Below are 23863 nucleotides of genomic sequence, written 5' to 3' on the forward strand. Positions count from 1 at the left end.
TTATTTTTACTATGAGGTTGAAAAATGTGATTTTTATCCTTGTCTTATCTAACCCCTTTCCATTTAGGAAATTGTTGGCAAATTTCTCTCAACTTTTCCCTGGATTGAAAACACATATGTATAGTATAAACAACTTTAAAATATGTAGTATATTTTGCTGTCAAAGATCTATGTCTGTAGTTACTATGGCTTTTGGTTTATCATAATAAATCATACAAATTGTCATGGGAACAATGGAAGGCAAACATCACAACTGCGCAGTAAAGGAACACGGATCATACTATTTAAATGCAGTCATCCTTGGTACGAAAATGTAAATGTTAAAACAAAATGACATTTTGAAAAATATGTACCTAAAGTTAACTGGTAGTAATAACACAAAACCGTACAGGTCAGTGAGAACCATTATCTCTCTGTCTTCATTTCTGCTGTTCTCCCTGTGCAGAGAGAAGTGAATGCGTAGTTTTGTGGGGTTGGAGTTCTCTGCCTGTTATCTGCTGACTCCTGAGCTCACAGATTACTCATTCAGGGGCTTCCAGGAGGTGATCTGGCCAGGATCAGCCCTGGTGGATGAACTTTCATGAGCTATAGAGTTTTCTCTGAAAGTAATGCCTCTCACTTAATTCTGTGGAAAATACAACAGCTACAAAGAACAAAAAAATGCTATTTGATAGAGGAAATTCTCAGCTACAAAATACTATTTTTAAACATAGTCACCATCATTAGGTATGGAGTTTTGCCAGTGATGAACAAGAGTCTAACAGTTTTGCACTTAGTCTGTACCAGTAGAGATGACCCACCGTTGCTGTCACCACTGTTGGAATGTACCAACCACCACCTCAGTATACTAACATCTACTCTTTGGTCTCCATCAGTATTCAACAAATGTCGATTAAATTCAGTGGGTGCCATTTTTTTTTCACATAGAGGAATTCAATGACACACTTTTGATTCACATGCACTTCCGTGTCAGACAACATTGTGTCAGACTGCCCCACTGCTGCCATCTGCACACAGCAACAACATGTAATGGGATATTGGTGGGAAGCTTCAGCTTCTACCACCATATCACCAGCATCTGCCTCTGATATCATATGCCAGCATCATAACATAGGAGTTACGCTTTCACTGTAACCCTTGTACAATTTATCTCTACGTTTGTTTCCCACCTTTAAGCCCCACTCCATCCAAACCAGAGGACTCATAGGATTGGAGAAATTGCCCTCGCATTAAAAGCAGCTCTGTCAAGTCACTGCCAAACTGAAAAAGATGCTCCTGTAACTGTTCTTTGTAGCCTTTTTCCAATTGCAGGTACCTGTCTTCCTTCTCATACCAGCTCTGACAATCACAGCCTTTGGGAGAATTGGCTCAGGTGACAGATTGACGTATCTAGTAGAAAATGTCTTTTATTTGTGTTTATTTACAAGCAGTGTAAGTTTTATACTGGGTCACTTCTCAAAATTGATTTGCTTTAGGGCCACGGGCATCCCACAGGGATTTTGCAGGAGCATCTGTCTGGAGAAGGAGAGAAGACAAGGAGTGGGACCTCCTCCATCTTCCTTGGTAGGACTGAATGGAATGTGAAACCATAACCAGAAGACAAAGTGTGGTTGCAGGTAACGCCAACACAAGTTGTCAGTGCTGGTGCCCTGCCTGCTCCCTTGTTCCCAAGCCACACTCCTGTCCCATCCTCACACCAGCTCTGGTACTCAACTGAGTATGCAGTGAAGTAACTGCAAGAGATGACTTTGCAGTAAGCTCAATGATTCCTTGCAGTACTCCTTGTCGGCTGCTTTGAGTGAAATGCATTCCCTTGGCTTGCTGCATATGCAGGCAAGAGCCCACCCATCCTGGTGAAAGGGAGCAGACAGGGCAGGAGCACAGGACCATGGCAGATGGGGTGCAGTTGGTCTTGAGCTCCTCTGAGCCTCTGGGATGTCCAGAGGTAATAAAGAGCTCTAGCTGTGAGATCACCTGCTTGAGAGGTGCCCCAGAGTATTCTGGGTGTCCACATAATTATCCTCTTAATAAACAGAAGTCTCCTTATGGTAAAAGTTGTGGGTTGATTTTAAAGTATGCGAAACCAGCTGAAAACAAATTGTATGTGACAGCTATCACGAAATTGCAGCGTTATCATCTTTTACTGATGGTAGTCTGGATGTCAGAATGACACTGAGAAAGTTAGACACATTGCTGTGGCAAATGTCAAAACCAGACATGATGGGAAGTACCCTTTCTGTACAGACACACGTGCATCCCAGAAGCCAGAACTGTCTTACTGCACTTGGCCTATAAAAAACTTACTTCTTATGCTACACATGCCATTTCAGTTTTGTTTTCTTCTACATGATGAGCAAATGTGAGCATTTGGGTTTAGTAAGCCACAGCTATGAGACACCTCTGCCAGGGACTCTGCACAAATAAATATTCTGCGATAACCTGGATGTCAAATAGACTTTCAGAAGATGGAAGGGGCTGGTGAAATAGAACAGCTAAGTTTAATTTAGAAAACAAAAATCAATTATGAAAGTAACTATGAGAGTAACTAAAAAAAACCCACCAACAACAAAAAACACCAAAACCCAAAACAGAAATTAACTGCCCTTTTGAGACACAAAGATTTAGCTGTTTCAGGCTTGATTTATCGTTGTATTGTACCAGTTTTATGCTAGTGTAAAAACAGGATGGTAGAAACATGTTGAATATCACTAAGTATGCATCCTTTCAGTTCTGTCATATGCTCTCATGAGCATTAAAATGGCCAATAGTTGTGAAAATCAAAGAAAACCTATAAAAATGAAATGATAGAGACGTTAGATGCAGAGAAAGATAATAACTTTCATCAGTGCAGATTTACTGCAGTGATCCATACTAAGGGGAAGGGAAATTTATGGAGAAGCTAATTTTCAGTAAGATAAAGGCTTCTTGAAACACAGCATTAAAAAGTCTTTAATAAGTAATTGAACCAGATGGATAGTTTCTTAAATACTCTAAATAGACACCTTCTGTGTTTGACTGCCTCCATCTTACCATGTTATTTAATGCTTACAGCTCTTCTAACCATACTAAGTTCTTGCTGAGCTTGTGCAGCACTTTATTAGCTGTAGAGATCCTTCAATTCACAGTGAGTTAGTCACAGAATTATATTCTGTTCAACAGAAACAAGTCTGTGACCCTCTCTATACTATCAACCCATTCTAAATAGATATTATGCTGCATGTTGCAAGATTTATATTCTTCACACGAATATGCCACTTGTCATGAGAATTCATATTTCCTCGTTCAGATTTCAGGAGGTTTTATCAAGTGCAAAAAGCATTACAGATTGCACTTAAAAACACTTTAAAGTTCTGGAAATGCCAAAGAACTTGATTTTGTGTGTCTTTATTTGAAGAAAAATTTCAATATGCAGGTGCTTGATGGGCTGCAACAATGCAGGAAACTGACATGTATAAAGGGGTCTGGCATGACTTGGGTTAGCTTACTGTGAGAAAAGCACACCTTGTGTGGTAGCAGAATGTTTCTATAATGCAATATCAAGTGACTGGGATTAATTATATAGGTGATTATCTGTTACATCTGTCTATTTAAAATATTGTGAATGTATTCATCATCTGTTTGTTTCAAAGAAATCATCTGGCTTACATGTAGTGAGCAATAATCCGTGGCGATGTTACTTTTACAGTAAATGTACTTGAAGTTTATGAGCAACAGCATGGGGGACATAAAGATATCTGTTTGGCATTTCCAAGTTTTATGAGTCTTCCACAGAAGAAACTTCTGAGAAGCCTATTTATCCATGTACACATCTATGTACACTCATTTACTGTAAGTGAAAGCAGATTTGTGTCATCTGTTACGTCTCCTTTGATTAACTATGGATTATTTGCCCTTTGCTGCTAATGTTCTGTGGAGCCATTTGTTTTCTTGTTGAGTTACTAATATTAAAGGAAAAGATATTGCTTTCTTTTTTTTTTCTTCTTCTTTTTTTCTTTTTTTTTATGATGAATTAATTCTAATAGTCATTGCTTAAAAGGCAAAAGATTATCAAATCAAGAAAACACAAACCAGATTGCCTGCTTTCTCACTTCTCTGTAGGAGTGTGCACAAACACGGACTCCTGGGAAAAGGAGTTCATTACAGATTAAGGGGGAATATTTTTGTGAGAACCCCCTTGTTAAATTATTCACAACAAATCATGTGTCTCTCAGGACACACAGCACTTGCGTATCTACTGGCAAAATCAGGAAGGAACCTGGTCTAAATTTATCTCCTATTAATCCTGAAGAGTTTCAATAAAGGCTTAATTGTGAAGGAGTTTCCAAGTAATGAGCTGTGGCTGGTGAATGTATCCAAGCCTGGGGAAAATAACTGCTCTGCTTCATATTTCAGAGTCTTTGGGATTAAGAATGTGGCTTTATGGAATTTGTAGAAGGGATAAATAAATACATCAAGGTGTGATCATGTACCGATCATTTCTTGTAATTGCTCTCGTCCCTCCCTTTTGCCCTGTTCTCCTGTGGCCCGCCTGAGTTCCTTCCTTGGGGCTGGACATCCCATAACAAGCACTTCAAGGGGCTGAGAGGCCTCATAGCAGTAACAGGGAGAAGTTTCTAAACACATCTTCTGAAGAGCAAGAGAGAAACTGAAGAGCCCCACAGCACTGCTCTGATGGTTATCTTCCTTCCTTCCTTTTCCATGGAGGACTTTGTTGATGGCGTTATTTTCCCCATCTGACAGACTGAAGCACCTTTTCTATTCGTGTTTCCTACTGGAGTTTTTCAGAAGAAGCCACACAGGAGTGCCTGAAGAGTCCACAGCTCTCCCACTGTAGGTGGAAGGAGATGCATGTGGGCTCACAGGGCTCACAGGGCCCTTCAGTGGACTCTTGGTCCAGAATTTCATTGCCCTTGCATCATTTGTGAATGAAAACAAAGAGCTGATTGGTATTAGTGAACCTGGTGTTACAGCAATGGGAATTTATACCCTAAGCATGTTTTACCTGAATATTATAGAGACTTTTCCACTGTTTTTTTTTTGTTTTGTTTTGTTTTGTTTTGTTTTTTCTGTTTTGGTGCTGTTGTAGAAATGTAAATTAGAACTAGCAATGAACAAACTCATTTCTGTTCCTAAGTACATGCTGAAGTTATGGCCATCAGATATAAGTTTTAATTACCAATAGGGAATTGTATAACAGCATTTTTTTCCTTTGTTTCAGACCATAATTATCTCATTTTACACCTTCATGGTCACTGCTTGTTTCCATGGGCAGATTTTGTGCAATCCTTCATACTGTGTTAAAAACGAATCAGAAATTACTAGCACCATAATTAGGACTGAAACTAGGAACAGCCCTTCCTAATAATTGCAGATGTGATCAGTAATTATAATTTATGTTGGCTTTTCTGTGTCCCCATGAATTTTACAAAAAGCAAACAAACAAAAACAGGTCGACAACCCCTTCCTTTTCCCAAAACTCTCCCCCTCCTGGCTTCTACGAACTGTGGCCCCAGAAAGCAGAAAAGTTCAAACAGTCTGGGCTGACTTCCACAGAAAAGAAAGGGAAGTGAGGTCTGGGCACCTTTTCTTCCTGCCTTCCACCTTCTTTTAGGGTTCTCCCTATTGCTGCCTGCAGACCTCAGTTCAATGGGAAGAGGAGCCCTATGTTCCTGCTGAGCAGTAACAGCAGTGAATGCTATAATTGAGCTGGAAAATTAAGAGGACTCAGTGAACTGGAGCTCTCAATTCTAAGTATGTTGTACTTAAGGATGTGGTTTAGTGGGCAATATATGTGGTAGGTGGACGGTTGGACTACACAATCTTACGCATTTTTTTCCAACCTTAATGAATCTACAGTTCTACAAATCTGTGTTGTGGAGCTACAGAAAGACAGCAAAGATGTTTGCCCCAAATCCTATTTCCAAGCATGCCCTCTGTTTATGGTTCCATTGCAACCTCCTTGATTTCAAGACATTCAGAAGTGCCTTAAGCAATTAGAACTACCAACCAATCAACCAAACAGTTTTTTGGTTTTTTTTCTAAAACAATTCTTTATATCTGGGGAGGATGTGCAAGCTTAGCTTTTACTGTAACACAACAGTGTTTTGCATTTCCACCACCTATGTAACTCGAAGTCTAGTGCAATACAGTCTAGTCTTGAAGTCTAGAACTTGAAGTCTAGTGCAGCGGGGCAAGTCTCTTCTCACTGGTGACAAGTGACAGGATGAGGGGAAATGGCCTCAAGTTGCACCAAGGTAAGTTTAGGTTGGATGTTAGGAAACATTTATTTACAGAAAGGGTAGTTAAGTACTCCCCAGGAGGGTTGAATCGCCATCCCTGGATGTGTTTAAGAGCCGTTTAGATGTGGTGCTCAGGGATATGATTTAGCGGAGGGTTGTTAGAGTTAAGGTACTATGGTTAGGCTGAGGTTGGATTTGATGATCTTCGAGGTCTTTTCCAACCTGGTACTTCTATGATTCTGTGATTCAAGCAGAGGTGAAAGTTGAGAGATTTGGGACCATATGGTAGACCATCCACATGTTATTATTCTGTCTTTCCAGTAATGACTCAGACAGCAAAGATTTCCCTCTTGTATGATTTTCTTTTCTATTTTCTTTCCTTGATATTAACATACAAATAAAAGGTAAAAGATCAATAGATGTATTATGTATAATTAATAGCTGTGTTGAGTGATCTAATGAGATGAGAGTGCTTTTTCTTTCTTTGCTTCCCTGCCCTTCCATGGAATAAGGAACTGGCTATATGCCTGAAAGCCTCTTCCAAAAGTTTGCTTCGCAGTGACTAGAAAGCTCTGAACATTTCCTGAAAGTATGTGGTTTGCATAAGGTCATAGTAAAGATCAAATGGAAAACATGCATTGTGCACCAGTTTAGATATAATAGTCTTTTGCCCGCTAAATGTGTTTTTTTTCTCATTTTGAATATTTCCTGGAAAAATAACAACAAAACATAATTAAGATATCTCTATATATTTTAATGTGCATATATCTGCACATACATATATGCTCATATATATATTATGTGCAAAAAAATACTGCATTTTCAGAAGTAACTGACAATCAACCCCCTTCAAAAAATGAACCAATAACAAAAAGTTGGAATTCTTTTGACAGACAAGAAACTGTGGATTAGATTGGATTTGGAAAAACAACTACCTGGATAATATGCTGCTACAGCAAGCATTAGCTATTGCTCTTTGTTGCAGTGCTGCTCAGTAGTCACCTACAGATAAAGAAGTGTGGCAGCTGTCCATAAACATTACTATGGCTTGCATGCTATGGCTAATACTATTTTTTTTTTCCAGGTTGTTTACTGTAGTTTACAAGAAAGCAAATAAAATAAATGGAATATCAGTGTAGCAGTCTTCATATAATCATAGTGTGGCTTAGGTTGGAGGGGATGTTTAAGCTTATGTAGTTCCACACCTTCTGCTGTGAGCTAGGCTGCCCCCCACCAGCTCAGGCTGCCCAGGGCCCCATCCAACCTGGGACACCACAGCTTCTCTGGGCAGCTGTGACAGTGCCTCACCACACTCTGCGGAAAGAATTTCTGCCTAACATCTAACCTAAATTTTTCTTCTATTAGTTTAAAGCCATACCCCCTGTCCTACCACTATTGGACCATATAAAAAGTTGGTCCCCCTCCTGTTTATACACTCCCCTCAAGTGGTAATAGACTGAAATGAGGTGTCCCCAGAGCCTTCTCTTCTCCAAGCTAAACAATTCCAGCTCCTTAAACCTTTCTTCATCAGAGAGGTGCTCCAGACCTCTGATCACCTTCATGGTCTTAAGAATGCTTTAGACCTACAGTGTGTTGTCTGGCTTACGGTATATCTGAAGTTCATTTGAAAGTTGGAAGGGACCTCAGTAAGTCATCTATTATACCTAAGAGATAACAATGTAAATCAGTTTTTGTGGCAATTAAAGTACATGCGATGAAAACAGAGATGCATGTTTAGATTAGTCAGTTACACTAGATATTATTGGTGCTGAAACTTCAATAATTAATTGCCAAACTTGTTTCTATTCACATTATGGGTGAATATTTGGGAACGTCAGCAGAATCATTAGAAGTACTTCTTTCAACACATACCAGGGTAATGATTAGCAAAACATCTGAAAACATGCTTTGCAGTCCTCCATAGAACTGGCTGCTTGCTTGGCTCAATCATTTTATCTTTTGTCATATTCTGTCTTTCCTCCATTAAAATTTTCCTGATCTCCTAGAGTGACATTTTTCCACCTTTTCTTTTTTTTTCCTTTGTCCTAACCTATTATACTGGAGACTAACATGAAATATATGATGGACTCATCACTTATGTAGCTCATTGAAAATATTCACTTGCTTAGAATGAATAGACACATCCTAGCAGCATTTCGAATAGTCATTTTTACCATGCAGCACTCTGGTGTGTACCAAAGAAAAATGTATTGACAAGGATCTATATTATTCACACAGTTATCTTTTCTGTTTTGCTTATGGCAAGACCCGGGATTATAATTTATCATAGTTCACTTCTGAAGTCTGGTGTTGTCATGTAAAGCCAAACAGAGCAGATGTTGTTATGATGATGATTATTAACACTATTATTGATGGTGTTTACAAACTAAAGCCTGTTTAGGAGAGCACCCGCATACTTTAGTTCCACGGAGCTGAGAGGAACTCTGAGCTCTTTATGCTTGTTTAATTGTTATTCTAAACAGGGATAAACCTGAACATATGTTTAAGTGCTTCACTGAACCGAAGCCTTCTAGAGATATGGAAAGTCTCATTTTCTTCATGAGATGAACCTTTGTTCATTCCAGCTAGACCTTGCAGGCATAAATCATGCTGAAAAACCGGAGAAGTATCTCCCTGCATACATTCTTGAATTGCTTAGACTCAACGCCTAATTACAGAGCTGGTGAACCTAGATACACTGAAGGCGGTTTGAAAGGCTGCCTGAAACATCATGGGCTGAGATGCCTTTGTCGGGAGCATTGTGCTATGATGTGTAACGTGGGTAGATTCCTGTGGGATGTTGACAGTTAGTGGGAAATGTATGTAGGAGGAACTGGGTTACAAAGACCTGAGTTTTTTTTCTTTAATATTTGTTCTCTCTCCTTGTACTGTTTGTGGTCCTGGGGAATTTTTCTGTTTTGTTTTGTTCTCTTTTTAAGGTAGGGGGAAGGAGGATTGAGCAGGTTTTTTTTTTGGGAAAACCTGCTCAAGAAATGCTGCACTGTTTCCTGAGACACTTGCTCCTGGAGATTTGATAGTACATGGAGCCTTCCTTCCAGAAAAGATGCTGGTTGGTGCTCCTGAAAGCTGTCATGTTCCTTTTTTTGCTCATGTCATTTATGTGGAGTGATAACCATTTGATAATCCACAGATTTATGTAACAAATTAATTAGCTCTACAGTGTTTCCCCGGATTTCTGCCTGCCAGTCTGTTCCCTCTGGGACTTGTTCAGTTTTTACAAACAGTAATAGCTCTCAGAGTTCTTATTTTAAGTCATTTGTAGGGAAAATGTTTTCTCCTCTTCCCACCAGAAATGGAATTTCCTCTCTCCCCTATTATTCTGGCCTGAGGCATTGGGTGGATGAGATTCACTCCTGCACTGTCAGCAGGTTCTCTGCGTGCAAACACAAGGAATGTATGTTCAATAGCTTGCAGCAATGCAAGGAGAGCACCAGAAGCTTTGCCATTGGAAAAAGATGAATCTTACCTCCATGAAAAACTTGTGATTCTTACATCTAATGTCAGCAGGCCATCAGATATCGTGTTTGAAGTTGTAATGCCTTCAGGTATAGAAAAACAATTTTCATGCTATTCTTCCTTCCTTACTACCCTTCTCCTGCCCCTTCTGTACTGAATTGGCAAATTACATCAGACCAACATCTGTTTTATCTAAAGAAACTATGTGTAACTTCTTGATAATTATTTATTGAACTTAATGGATTTGCATAAACTTTCTTTATTAGAGTTCGGTCCTTTTTAAATCTGCTAGAATTAAGAGCTCTAGAGAATATTTTTTTATTTGTGTTGTGTGACAAAAAACAAAAACAAAAACAAAAACAAAACAACACAGTCTTTATCACTCCTTATGGGTTTTTTATCATGTAATGTTTCCATTTTCTGAGAGAGAAACATTGAACAGACATGTAGGATATTCCATTTCTATTAGAGTAATTATATTGCAACCTCTAATATATTCCACCTTATTTTGCCTTTAAATTCAATGGACTTAATCCCTTTTGTCTTTTCATATAGAAAATCTTTTCTGCTTATTTTAATTATTTTTTTTGTCTCGATCTCCTCTGTTTCAGTATTATCACCTGTAAAACCACTGACCAAATCTGAATGCAGCATCCCAGTTGGCAGTGTAATATTCACTTAACTTCCACATTATGTTATTTATAATGTATTTCCCATCCTTTTTCTAATACCATATGATACATCATCTGCCTTTTCTTTATTTTACTTTGATGACAAATTCTACAGAAGTACTTCTGCAGACCTGTCATTCAGAGTGCCACAGTTTAGAAGCCAGAAAAGTATTTGCAGCTTCCCAATCACTCCTGTTAGTGCTGTTTACTTTTTATTTATTGGTATGCACTGTGCTGCTCTTCCCCTAGCCCCCTCATTAAAGTCCCTTTTATGCTTTTCCTCAATTTTGACCAGTACTTCATATGCACATGTGCATTTGTGTGTGTATATTCCGCAGGTAACCTCCCTTCACACTTAGCCCTTCCTTGGGTTCATTCAGTGCTGCCAGAAGACAGGAGACGCCCAACCCAGGCCATTGAGGTTGGTTGTTCTCTCTTCATTTCACACCTCTATGCTGTGCTCCAGTTATTAGTGCAGAGCTGTTGCTGGAGCTCATGCAGGCACATCTGAACTGCCTTTGAACTTGTTAGCTCAGGTAAAGCTGGCAGCAGCAGGCAGTGTGGGAGGCTGTGAGCCCTCCTGGCTTGCAGGCTCCAGTTAGGTAGCTGTGATGATCTCTGTGCTGATACACCTACCCTCCTGTGGTATGTGAGCAAGCCAGCCAGAAATAACTTGTGCATTGCTCCTCTAAGCGTGACTTGTTCATAACCACGATATCTCAGCCACTCGCAACCTGTTACACATTTTAAACAGACTTTCTAGAAAAATAATAATAATAATGATCACAGGCTTTTTGACAGTTCTAGTGCATTCTAGTCACTGATGTGACTCCCTTGATTTTGGATTTTATAGACCTCTTTCTAACAAAACCTATCATCAGTTGCTTACTATCAAACTACTTTCGGTGGGATTTTTCTCACACTCAGAAGCACACGCAAGTGCAGTAAAGGATCTCTATTTTTCTATTTGGCAAAGGAGATACTCTCTTTTATGAGATGTAATTTAATGTCTCAAAATTTCAAAATCTCGGTATCTGTTTATTGTAACATGCAGAGCAAATATAGATACCTTTGTACTGTACTCTGAAGCCTACTTGTTGATAACTGGAAGTGTTGGCTGTTCTAACTTTACAAACCCAGACCAAAGGAACATTCAGATTGAGCAATAATTTGAGCGGGACTAGGAAGAAGGGAGAGAACACATGGCCAGTTAGTCACAAGGGGTACACACACAAGCATGAAGTAAATCCCCAACCTGTCATAGCAATGCGCTCAGTTACTGGAAATGCAATACGAGCTTACTTTCACGAGCAAGGATGAAAGAACTTGATTAACCTTTGTACAGCATTTTCCACCCACACAAAAAAGTGACATCAGATGCTTCATATGGCAAAAACACAAGTCAGCATTTGTGAGACTCCACAGCAAGAGACAGAAATGCATCCTTAGCAGTAGTGAAATTTGTTCACCTAACATGCTAGGTGCTTACCGTTGGTCACTTGAAATTTCTCATAAGTTATTTGTGGATCTTAATGGCTGATGCAGAAAGAAAATCCTTCAGCCCTGTACAGAAAGCACCTGCTGCAAGGTGTATTATAATTTTCTACACACTGTGAAACACAGTCTTGCTTATAAATTGAGGAATATTGTACTCTCTAACATATTTCTGCTAGAATCATTGGCACCGAAGAGAGATTTTCTTATGGTCAGTCATTAGTAGGTCTTTGAGCAAAAGCCTAAAGCTTTGGAGTAAGAGGTTAAATGAGCACTAACGGGACAGTGAAGTAAAATGTGGGCAAGCACCATCTACCTTTGTACAACATCAGGATTTCAGTCCACTTCTCTGTCACCTGCAAAGTGCTCTAGGATTTCTGAAGTTCAAGCCTTTTAATCTCTGCAAGGCAGATCAGTGCTAATATTTTGAGTTACTTTCAAAACAGGTTGAGGCTTAGTTCCTGCATGACCCAGAACACAGCAAGAAAGGAATCGGTTTGGATTGACACTTCTGGCAAATGTGAACACATTTAGTCCTCCTTCTTCACTCCAAACTCCCAGAAGTGTTTGAGAAATAAACTTTGAAGTCCTGGGAGAAGTAGCACATGCCTGTGAAGGGAGCAAGCAGTGGTGGCAGAGGTGGTGGAAGGAGTTCAGTTTGTAAACACAGCAGCCAGGAAGACAGTTATTTATAACACTTGCGGGGGAGAGGGGGCCAGCCCACGTGCTTTTAAAACACAGTTTAAGTAGTTGCAGAATGTGGTTAACTCTGCTGCTTGTAAACAGATGTCACTTGAAGTCTTGGCTGACAGCAAGGAGAGCAAGAGGAAAGTGGTAGCATTGACCAGGCCTGGCTCAGGAAGTGCCCACTCAGGCCTAGTGCTGCCCCTTGCCAGGGCCAAGCATTGGCCATGCTCCTGGGCAGGGCTTGGCTGTCCCTGGAGGCAGCAGAGACAGGAGCCATCCCTTCCACACAAATCAGAAATCCTTGTTTGAAAACACTGCTCTGACAGCACGCAGCTGAAATTTTGAACTCATTCTTAAACCACAGAATATCTCATTTTCAGCTGGGTTTCATGACTCTATCAAAGAGGAAGTTAATTGTGAGAGGCATATGATCATGAGACTATACTTGGTTGGACTGACTTCAGAAAGAAGCACATTTTGGACGCACAACGATTTTTAAATTACTGCTTCAGTACAGTCACATTTAGGTTTTATTTTTTTCTTCTGTGTGGAGCATAGAGTTAGCTATTCTTGCTGAATGTACAGCACTCAAAGTCCCATGATGTATGCATGACACGGACTTGACATTGCTGCTACATTCTTTGGTTCAATAGCCATGTGAAGTCTATATCATCCTGAGCTAAGAAATGTCAACAAATAGCTTCATCTCAAGTGAGGAAGGCTGTAATTTAATGCTTGGCCATGCAAATTCAAATCACACATGTGTCTATTTAGATATGTATACGTGTGTATATGCATACACACAAGCAGATATTATATATACACACTTGTATTAAACCTCGTTCACTCCAATGCTAATCCTTGCTATTTATTTTCAAGGGAACTTCAAGAGATACAAAGAGCACAATAATGCTATTTGTCAGAGCAAATTCTTAGCTATGAAGAACTATTTTTCAACACATCACCACCATTAACTATGTGTTTTCACCAGAGATGAACAAGAGCTTGATTGCTGGGATCATAAAAATCTGCACCAGCAGAACTGACCTACTGGTGCTATGATGGCACTGTTGTATGAGAAACTGTTAATCACAGCCTGAATCTCTGATTAAAACTGTCAAGTTTTGAGGCAAGTGTCGGGTCAGCTGTGGGAGCACAGGTGAAGGTAATTCAGCTGTGCTCATGGAAGGGCTGGAGCTTGACTCCACCTCCTCTAGACCTCATTTAAGGGCTGACCACCACTAAGGCAGCATCTCTTTGTGGAGATTGCTCCTTGTGGAGGTCTGATCCTCAACATTTTCCATCTTGACTGAAGGCCTCAGAGTTGGTGAGTTTTTCCCATAGATACCCTCTGGCTATCTATTTATGACTATTCTTCCATTATTCCAACTATGCATTTGACTGCACACCCATACAGTCTATCTTTTATTGTACCAAACAGAAGGAAGTCAAAAGGCACCACATCCAGATTGCACTGTGGGTGTGGCCAGACTGTCCAGCCAAGACTGGCAATGTGCTTCACAGTCTTCAGACTGGTGTGAGGCCTGGTATCACTGTGTTGCAAGAGAATAGTTGTCTTTTTCTCTGGTTGACTCTGGAAGTTTGAACCTTCAGCTCAATCAGCATTGTGAAGTAACAGTCAGAGTTGACGATTTATCCAGGTTCCAGGAAATCCAGAAGGATCACCCCTTTTCTATCCCAAAAGACAGCACACATCACTTTACCTACTGAGGGCTGTGTCTTGAACTTTTTCTTTGATGGGGAATTCACATGTTCCCTCCTCCATGGACTCCTGTTTTGACTTTGTCTGGTAATGGTGACATCACATCACATCACTGGCAATGATGTGATCCAGGAAACTGTCATCTTCAGCCTCCTATTGGTTCAGTGCATCCTGACAAACTTGAGTACTGTGTTCTTTCTATTCTTGTGTGAGCATTCATGGTACTCACATGGCACACAATTTGCAATATTCCAGTGTTGCCATCATTTCCAATGCACTGAAGCTGATATTCTCAGTTCCCTAGTCATAAGATGATAATTTGTGCTGTGGTGTGAGCACTGTGCGTGGCCATATGAAATGTGGCTTGTTTTCATGTCACTGTCACCACTGCTGAATTACACCACTCACTGTGCTCACATCTACTCTTTGGTCTCCATTAGTTCAGTAAGAATTGATGAATGTCAGTGGGTGTAGTTTTCTCTGCATGGAGGAATTCAGTGACATACTTTTGTTCCACATGCACTTCCATGTCAGATGCCACTGTGTCAGGCTGTGTGTCTACTGCTATCTGCCGTGTGGCAACAAAATGTAATGGGATGTTGGGGGAAAGGTTCAAACTCTACCACCATATCACCAACATCTGGCTCTGACATCATAGGCCAACATCAGAAAATGGGAGGCATTACTTTTGGAGCCACTCATATTATTCTGTACAACTATTTTTAATTCCTTTTTCTTAAAGCCCAAATCAAAGCAAGCCAACAAGCACAACAGCATCAATAATAATAAATAAAATAATAAGTCCCTGTCCTTTCTCTCTCTCTTTTTTTTCCCCCCTTAAATAGCAGGAAAATACCCAAGCAGTTCAAATGATGATGCAGCACCCAGAGGTCCAACTACTCCAGCATAAAGCTTTCCAGGCAGCATGAAAGGAAATTTCTGGATGACATTCTGGCTCTACTGAGGTAGGCAGCTGTTTTGCTACTGGCTACAATGAGCCAGAATTTATTTCTCTTTCCCCAGAACAGAAACTAAGAAACAGGGTTAGTACCTGGGTACAGAATTGAGAGAGTTTTATGGTTTAAGCATCAGGAATTTGTTCTTGGCTCAGAATATTAAGGGATGAAACAAGAACAGAAATAATAGAAGAAAAATCAATGATTATTTGATTGATTCCCCGGTGCTTTGGAAAATATAGGGAATCATGATCAGCGGTAGCTTATGTGTGACCTGATGGCGAGATTTACAAGAGTGCTCCCACACATGACATTGTGAGAATGCATTTGACAACTTCTGCTCTCATTAAAACAAAATAAAACACACCAGTGAGCAAATTCAGATAGGTCAATTTTGAAAGGAAAAGGCTTCAGAGCAGAAAACACATGCAAAAAAATATCTCAGAAGACACACATTTAAGTACCCTAAAATGCAGGACACCCTGATCAATTCCAATACTACAGCATCATGAAGTGTATTAGGTTATAGATATCAAAAGGTAACGCTGCTGTGGCATTCAAAGGAACTTAAAAGTTAGATTGTATCCAGTTTGTGAAGTTTGAAAATTATGGAAAGACTAAACAGAATATTCCCATTTAATTAAGGTATACATGAAAACATATATTCTAGCAAGCAAGACAGTTACACTTCTCTAGTCAAGTAGGCAGACCACAGACCAATTTAGAGGTGGAAAGAATATGAAATTATGTATATGGTTTGTAATAATAATGTAATAATGTACAAGAAAGAAGTGTCCTGGCCCTACAAAATATAAAGATGGCATCTAGGTAACTGCATGGGTGTCAGAGTCCATCATCTCTTATGGGATGCCTTGTTCAGTGGAACATAATGCCGTTCTTCTCATTGGATCACAAATATTGTTTATTCTCAGAATTACAGAAAGCTTCTCTACCTTAGTGTTCTCCCACGTTAATATCAGGCTAATCTCTCTGATATGTCCTTGTGTTCCCTGTAATAACTGTCAGTCAGGAATATCTTCTGAGTCTCCCACCTATGGTTTCTGGCTGATATTTGTTTCCTTGGAAATAAATCAGGGAGCCAAATTTCAGCACTGTCCCCAAGTTCAGTTGTTACAGTACAACTTTATACTCTTTATGTTGGATTGCAGTTCTGTGAGGATTTAACCTGTGTTTTGAGCCATTTGATCAGCAAATGTTAAATTGATACGATCTGCAGATATTCTCAGTCTAATGTGTCACAATAACTATGGCTAATTATCTAAATTGATAGCAAACAACTTTATAGGACTTATTTTCCATGAGTTTGTTTTTAAATGATACATAATTATCTTAGACTGGGATGAGTGTTTAACTGACAAGCAACTTAATTGAGACAAATGTCTCAAACCATGATCTCTATTCTAGGAAAGGAAGTGCTGTAGTAAAGTGGTTGTATGAGTCTCTTATTGGACAAAAGATTCCAGATAGAGAAGTTTTGCCATCAGATTCATACATGAAGCTGGATGCTAGCAGGCTGTATTGCTTGTACTGTGAAACTGGAATATTTGTTTCAAAAAGGCACAGATTCTGAAGCTGGAATCACTCAGTCACATTTTTGATTACCCAGTTGTTTCTAGCACTAAAACTCTTTTTTCCCCTGTACTTGTATGCATGACTTAATGGCAAATTATGATTAGCTTCAAATTTGTATTTTAAGATTTATAATTTGTAGGGGCCTAGGTGACATTTAATCAGAGAAGGAAGCAATTGGAGTTTCTCATTCTCTGCCTACCGAATCTTGGTGCTACCCAGCTGTAAATGCCCCTTACATCTCCCATGCCCCAAACAGCAACAAATGAGCCCATTAGATAATTTTTCATGCTAAAGCGATCAGCTGACTTCCTCACATTTTAAAAAGAACAAACAATTCAACCACAATTTCTATACCTGTGGGAGTCCATTTTATCAAGAGACTGCATCCACAATACACAATGGAAGTGAGTTTAGGGTAGACTTTTTGAGTAAAAGCAGACTGTGCTGTGTAGAGGTATAATCCCAAAAAGATTAAATAGAGATGAGAGCATGAAGGTTGTCTCAGTGTAAATATGAACATATGAAAAAAGACTGTGGATTACACCAAATTGTACCAGATGACAAGAGGAAAACATGACTGGGACAATAGTGTTACCAACTTCAGATCTTTTGGAAAAATTTAGAATGGATGTGATGAGGGGGAGGGTGTGGAAAGGTGTCTGATGGTGTTCTACTGAATGAGTGTGTGGGAGGGTGTCATAGTTTTTAATTTGTACTCATCATGTTGTTGTAAGAATGACTTTGTGGCATCAGGTTCCTTCCTGAGTCAAAAGGAAGGAAAGGCAGTCCCACCTGCAACCCATTAACTCCCATAGTGGTTGATGGGATCTGTGGGATGCAGAGTTGCTGTCCCAGTTGAGATGCTCAAGATTAGACCCTCAGAGGCATGAAAGCAGCCTGCCTTCAGAACAGGCAGTAAGCTGCAGTATCTCATTGTGCCAGAGCTGTGCTTAGACCACACATCTCCTAAGTAACATTGGCCTCCCTAGGTGAGCTAGAACGCTGGCATGGTCAGAGTCATCCCTATGGGTGTATCACTGGCGGGTGGACCTTAGAGCATCACTGAACTCTACCCTCCTGGCCCAGACTTTGCTCCCTTAAAGCAGGAAAATCAGGTGGCTGTGGGTGCTCTGCAGCTCCTGAGAAGTACTCTCCCCATTTTGTATAGATCATAACTAAACTTTAATTAGAAACGGTATTGTTTGAAGAACCCTGCAAGATGTTATCCGTGGCTGATGTATCAAGGAACTAGAGAGTTATGAGACTGGCTTTCACATAAGGATTTTTTTTCATTGGTCCCTTTGCAATCCCATGCCTTCAGAGAGTAATGGTGCTTACTGTTACTATTTTTCATTAAATTCAATGCAACTTATTTCAGAGTGTTCTTCAATTTCTGGCATGACGCCATTATTTGTACTAAAGAAAATTTCAATATGTTGTAAAAATTATTATAAAAATATTGTAAATTATTAAAGAATGAATTATTAAACTTACTTACATAGTATTTTAATAAATAATGAATGCAAAAGATTGCATGTGAATACTTTTGTATCTGGATGGAGGGGATGGTAAGGATTTTCAGCAGCAATGAAAAATCTGAGTTAGTGATTTCTGTATGAAAACTAAGGATTTTTTTTTTTTAATAGAAACCTTACAGTGTTTTAGTTTAGACACAGTTTTGAGGTGAAGATATACAACAGCTCTCAGAATTGTTTGAGACTGCATCTACCTACCAGAGTAGATGAAGCATTTTCTGTTGCTGAGTGTAGGATAACTACAGAGATAAACGATATTGTTTGTTGTGCAATTAAAAAGCTAATGTTGACATTTCAATTATCATCTTTGGCCTTTAGTTGGAACACCCTAATGAGATGAATGAGATTGGCTTACAGCCTCTCAGAGAGCTCTCTCTTCAGGCCATCTGAAGACTTGGGCATAATTCCTCGTGCTGGGCTGCTGTTCAGCTAACATTTTGAAAGGTTGCTTACATCACCACAAAAGACAGTGTCTCCAATTGAATGAAAATTATGGTTTAGTACACAGTTCCACTTTTTCACACTGGAAACCAATTCCAAAATTTTCATGTGCTGAGATCTGTGACAACCTGTTCTGTTCACTGCATTTCTTCAAATAAGATCTGCACTGCCTTGCTGCCAACTTCTCTCTAACTAGAAACCTTCTCCTCCGTGACTGTCTTGCATCCTCTATTTCTAAACCTTCTTTACTTGAAACCTGAAATTACTGCTTCATGCAAATGCAAGTTATCGTCTACCAAATGAGTAGCCTGCCTGTTATACTCATATGGATGTGAGCCTACCCCTGGATGCAATTCCCCTGCCGCTTGACCCTGCAGTGTCTCAGATCTCCAGCATACCTGTCCTGCTTCTTGTTTGAGCTTGCTGGTTTGGGACCTGGCGCATGGAGTGAGGCTGTGGCAAGCACACAACCAGCAATGTTTGTCTCCTGCAGGTGGCCCTTGGCCACCACTCTCCTCTTCCACCATTCCAATGTGTGATGCATGTCCACAGGCATGTCCCCTAGATGAGCAAAGGCTGAAATACGGATGGTACTCAAGGTGGTGGAAGAACAGCCAATGGAGAAAGGAACAATGGCACATCCAAAGCCAAGTGCATGAAGAGGCACAGTTGACACCAGTCGTATAAAAGACCAGATGGATTACCCAGTGCATGACAAAAGTTTCATCAGGAAAAGGCAAGAAACCCTGTTTACAAGAATGGAGAATTTAAAGCAGTTTTGCCCTGTGTGGGGAGAGATTATCATTGCAGTCATTTATGTCAGGTAAGTAATTCAGATGGTGTGTTGTTGGGTGAAAAGATGGCCAGTGGCTTCACATTCATCATTTGGGAGGCCTCCTTGCCTCTAGCTCAAAGCCAGAGATGCAGGAACACTATAAGTATTTGTACTCTGCTTCCAATGCCTGTATGAACCTAGTGTATAAATTGTCCCATCTCCTGTTCCTAGATAATGAGGAATTGATTTTAGTGCAAAATTACAAGTTTTGTACTGACATAACTGCCAGTATGAAAAATCATATTCAAAGTCACAATAGAGGTGTTGTTTTTTTTTTCCTCAGTGTATTTATCTCATGAGTATTTTATTCATTTTACAGTCTGGCAAAGGTGAAGCATAGATAGTTTAGGTGACTTACACAAAGTCACTCATCAGGAGAGTTTCAGTCAAAATATAGACAAAGTTGTCTGAATCCATTTGTAAGCAATTTTTTGTCTCATATTTTGACCTGACTTAACATCATCTCACATTCCAAGGACGTTTGATTGTATACTGTCTTCAGCAATGCATGGCAATGGCCATGTGACATTTGCCAGACTTCTGAAAACTTGATGCAGATATCTAACAGTGATTCCAGTGTGCTTTTATGTACATATCAAATAAAAACTCACTTTAGTATACAGTCATGTTACAGTAAGTCAGATTTATCCCTGCCGTAACTCTGTTAGCTTTAAGGAAGTGGCACAAGAAACCAAGTTTGTCTATGAAATTTTAAGATGGATTTCAGAAACACATTTTTCAGCCCATGTGCAACTACTTTCCATGGTGGAAAAAAACACATTATTTGGCCAGTGAATGAAATATAAACTCTACCATTTGAGTGTTGAAGATAGTAATGTTTTTATTCATTTATTTTCTTTGTGTAGTGAAGGGAAATATACTGGCTGTGTTTGAAAATGCCCACTACATCACATGAGTAATTAAGTAACATATAAAATGACTTAAGAAAATGTATATATTTTTAATGCTGCTAGAAAAAATAAAATATATTAAGAAAGACATTATTTTCTGAGTAAATAAACAGAGTCTGATTAGAACTACTTTTTTCCTTCCTTGCTTCTACCCTGCAGAGAAAGATAGAACAATGCTTCTTGACAAGAATTCACTCTAAACCTAGATGGATTTTTTTCTTCCAGATCCAACTTGGGATTCTCAGAACACAGCAGAAAAAAAAACCCTGTAGACAGTGTTTTTTTCCTCTCTTTGATGGAGGCCACTGTGGCAGAAATTTCATAAGAACAACTGGTATCATCAGATTTCCATCTTTCAGTTGGTTTGGGCCCAAAATGAACATTGACATTTCACTTTCAGCTGACACCTGTAAATAGTCATAGTGTCTTATTCTTGGTAATAATGAAACCGGTATGATACTAATTAGATACAGCAGTACTAGTTCTGATCAGTTTTTAATGTCTTCACCTCACCTACTAAGTACAGTCGTTGTCTATGTTTTGTGCATTCAGTCATATATGAACTCAGATCTTTTACATTAAATATTTAATAAATACGAAGTTGTGTGGAGGATTTTGTGTGTGTGTGTGCTATTATGATCAGCAAAAACAAGGCAAATTGGTAAACAGGTTCAATACTTCTGTTTAAATATCTATAGAAAAGAAGGTAAATAGAAATACATTTAGCATTAAATATGTCCAGTGGGAACATTTCCTTGTGTTTTGCTTTACAGTGGCTAAACATTAAGTCAAGCCTTTAACTTGAATTTAATGTATTAAAGCAATAACAATCAAGGTACAAGGTATTTCCTGGGAATTAATGACTGACCAGGAGAGTTGATGGGCCAATGTGAAGCTCAGGGCCATTAACTTCAGCTAGTCATTAATTTCCCTGAAAATTCCTTGTGCTGAAGTTGTTAGTGCTTTTTTATAATCCTCTTATATATTAAATCTACATACATAAACATTTTCCTTCCTGTCCAAGCAATTTTTGAAAGATACTATAGGAAGTAGACATAGAGGCAATAATGCCATTTACCTTGGCTTTTTTGTTAAATTAGAAGGGAATGGCAAAATTAAAAATTGAAACAAAAAAAAACCCAAACCCCAAATACTTTAGAAAGAAAATACGAGATCCCTAAGTGAACACTGTAAGAATTGTTGGAGAGCTCGAACACAATAATCCACAGGGAGTAAGGCAGACAGTCACCTCCTGCAGGCAGCAGCTCTTGAGCAGCTGTGACAGAGCAGCTGGCAGCACTGTTCCTCCTCACTTCTTCCCATGGTCCCACCAGCTCAGATCTCTGACATTCCTTGCCCTGACACTCCTTGTTCCCTTTCTCTGATTGTACCTCATTTTTCATAATTCTTCAATAGGAGAAGACAGCAAAACTCCTCCTGAATTAATTTTAACTCTTGGAACAGAAAATATTGATGCAAAATAACCATTTGACAATTTCCATCAGGTCAAGAAAAGTAAGGTTTCCTCCACTGCTCATAACTGGTGAGCCACTCCTGTAGTGCTGCGGTTCTGGGCTTCCGAGAACAAGACAGACAAGGATATAATGGAGAAAGTCCAACAGAAGGCCAACAGAGATGATCAAGGGACAGGAGCAACTCTCCTGCAAGGAGAGGCTGAGAGAGCTGGGGATCTCATCAACATCTATAAAAACCTGAAGGATTGGGTGTGAAGAAAATGGAATGAGACTCTTTGCAGCGATGCTCAGTGTCAGGACAAGATGTAATGGGCATATACCGGAACACAAGAAGTTCTGTTTGAATACCAGGAAGCACTGCTGTGCTGCTCTGCACTGTGCTCTAGAGTTGGTGGAGTCTGCCTCCTCAGCAGCTGCTTGGATGTGGACCCAGGCAAGTGGCTTCAGGTGTCCCTGCTTGTGAAAGGGGGTTGAACCAGGTGACCTCCAGAGCTTCCTTCCAATATCAAGGATTCTGTGATTCAGGGACATTTGAGAGCTTTAACCACAGAAAACTTTATTTCTGTGGTTATTTTCCTCTGTACTCCTTGGAAAATCCTTATGAGTAACCGCTTAGTTTCCAACATGTTCTAGTTAGGCAAAGGACATGCATGTTGATAGATGCATAGGATCATATCCTAAGCAATCCTATTGAGTGTAAAACCAAAAAAGAGTACCTGTGATCCTGTATTCTGATGACCTTTTAGTCTTATATTCAGCTTGACAGGCCATTTTTGAACATCTTTAGTTATTATTAGTAATGTTCATTGCAGTAATAACTCAGGACCAGTGGGGAATGTCATCATATTGTGAAAGGGCAGTAAACAGACTGCTAGGCATTCCTATGACATTTGCAATCTTACTGTTCCTATGCCGGTTGAAACAATAAAAAGATGATCCACAGAAACTACACAGAGGTGGAATGATGATGGCATTCTTTGTCCAGCTTTCATTTTCTGACCTTGGTGGTATTGATTTAACCTTTATGAAAATTAATCTCAGGAGACGAACAGACCCTGAAGATTTTACTTTTAAGACTTTGCAATTTCTAAGAGAAATTGCAAGTTGTTGCTCTTCCTGGTGGCTGTTGTTTTTGTTTTTGTGTGTTTTTTGTTTGTTTTTTTTTCTGTTATTTTTTGGGGGGGAGAGGGTGTGGTGGTGGTTTAATTGATTTTCTTATTTGATAAAACAGTTACCACCTCGAGCCTTGTAACTTGGCCAGCCTGTTTTAGGAGTCTTTCACTTGTCTTATAATTGGCAATAAATTTTTTCCATCTCATACTGTAACTTGTTTGAAAATCAGTCATTGTTACTCACGAATGAAAACTCAGCATGTGGAAATGCTGGAAAAGGATGCTGAACATGGAGGGAATTGTATTCATCGTGGCATTTTTGTGTGCTTGTGAAGTAACTGGGTCTCATGTGTCCATGAGTAAATGTAGATAGTAAAATAACTCTACTAGACATAGTGATAAAACGAGTAGCTTTATACTATGTATAATAATATATTTTAAAGATGACTCTTCAGGATGGAGAAATTAAGAAAAAATACATGATTGGGAAAGGATCGCTCTTTAATCTGAAGCCCAGCTTCCATTCAGGTAGCATTAGTGTGTACTTATTCAATAGCCATGCTGACTTTCATCAGTGATGCTACCCTCATTGACAAGTAAGGAACTGGAGGGAAACTCTGGCTTGACCTGTCCAAAAACAAGACAGGAGATACCACCTCTCACGCTGCTTCATTCTGACTGTGGATAAGAATAAGGAAGTCTGAAGAGGATTCT

At 39.5% G+C, this 23863-nt stretch overlaps 1 long non-coding RNA gene across 20 annotated transcripts in view; it reads left to right on the top strand.

Annotated features, from left to right (window-relative positions):
* LOC107324179 (uncharacterized) overlaps positions 1–22988 on the top strand; it is a 44658-nt gene extending 21670 nt beyond the window's left edge. For 5 of the 20 annotated variants that reach the window (XR_014946547.1, XR_014946539.1, XR_014946543.1 and 2 more), the window contains 5 exons: positions 1476–3828; positions 10726–10808; positions 15137–15256; positions 19369–19639; positions 20788–21175. This is a non-coding gene — a long non-coding RNA (uncharacterized LOC107324179). The other 15 variants (XR_014946549.1, XR_014946530.1, XR_014946515.1 and 12 more) reach the window with 14 other exon arrangements.
* The last annotated feature ends 875 nt before the right edge of the window (positions 22989–23863 follow it).

Source organism: Coturnix japonica, chromosome 1, assembly GCF_054131305.1.
Source record: "Coturnix japonica strain WE chromosome 1, WE-NBRP24, whole genome shotgun sequence".
NCBI classification, from domain to species: domain Eukaryota; kingdom Metazoa; phylum Chordata; class Aves; order Galliformes; family Phasianidae; genus Coturnix; species Coturnix japonica.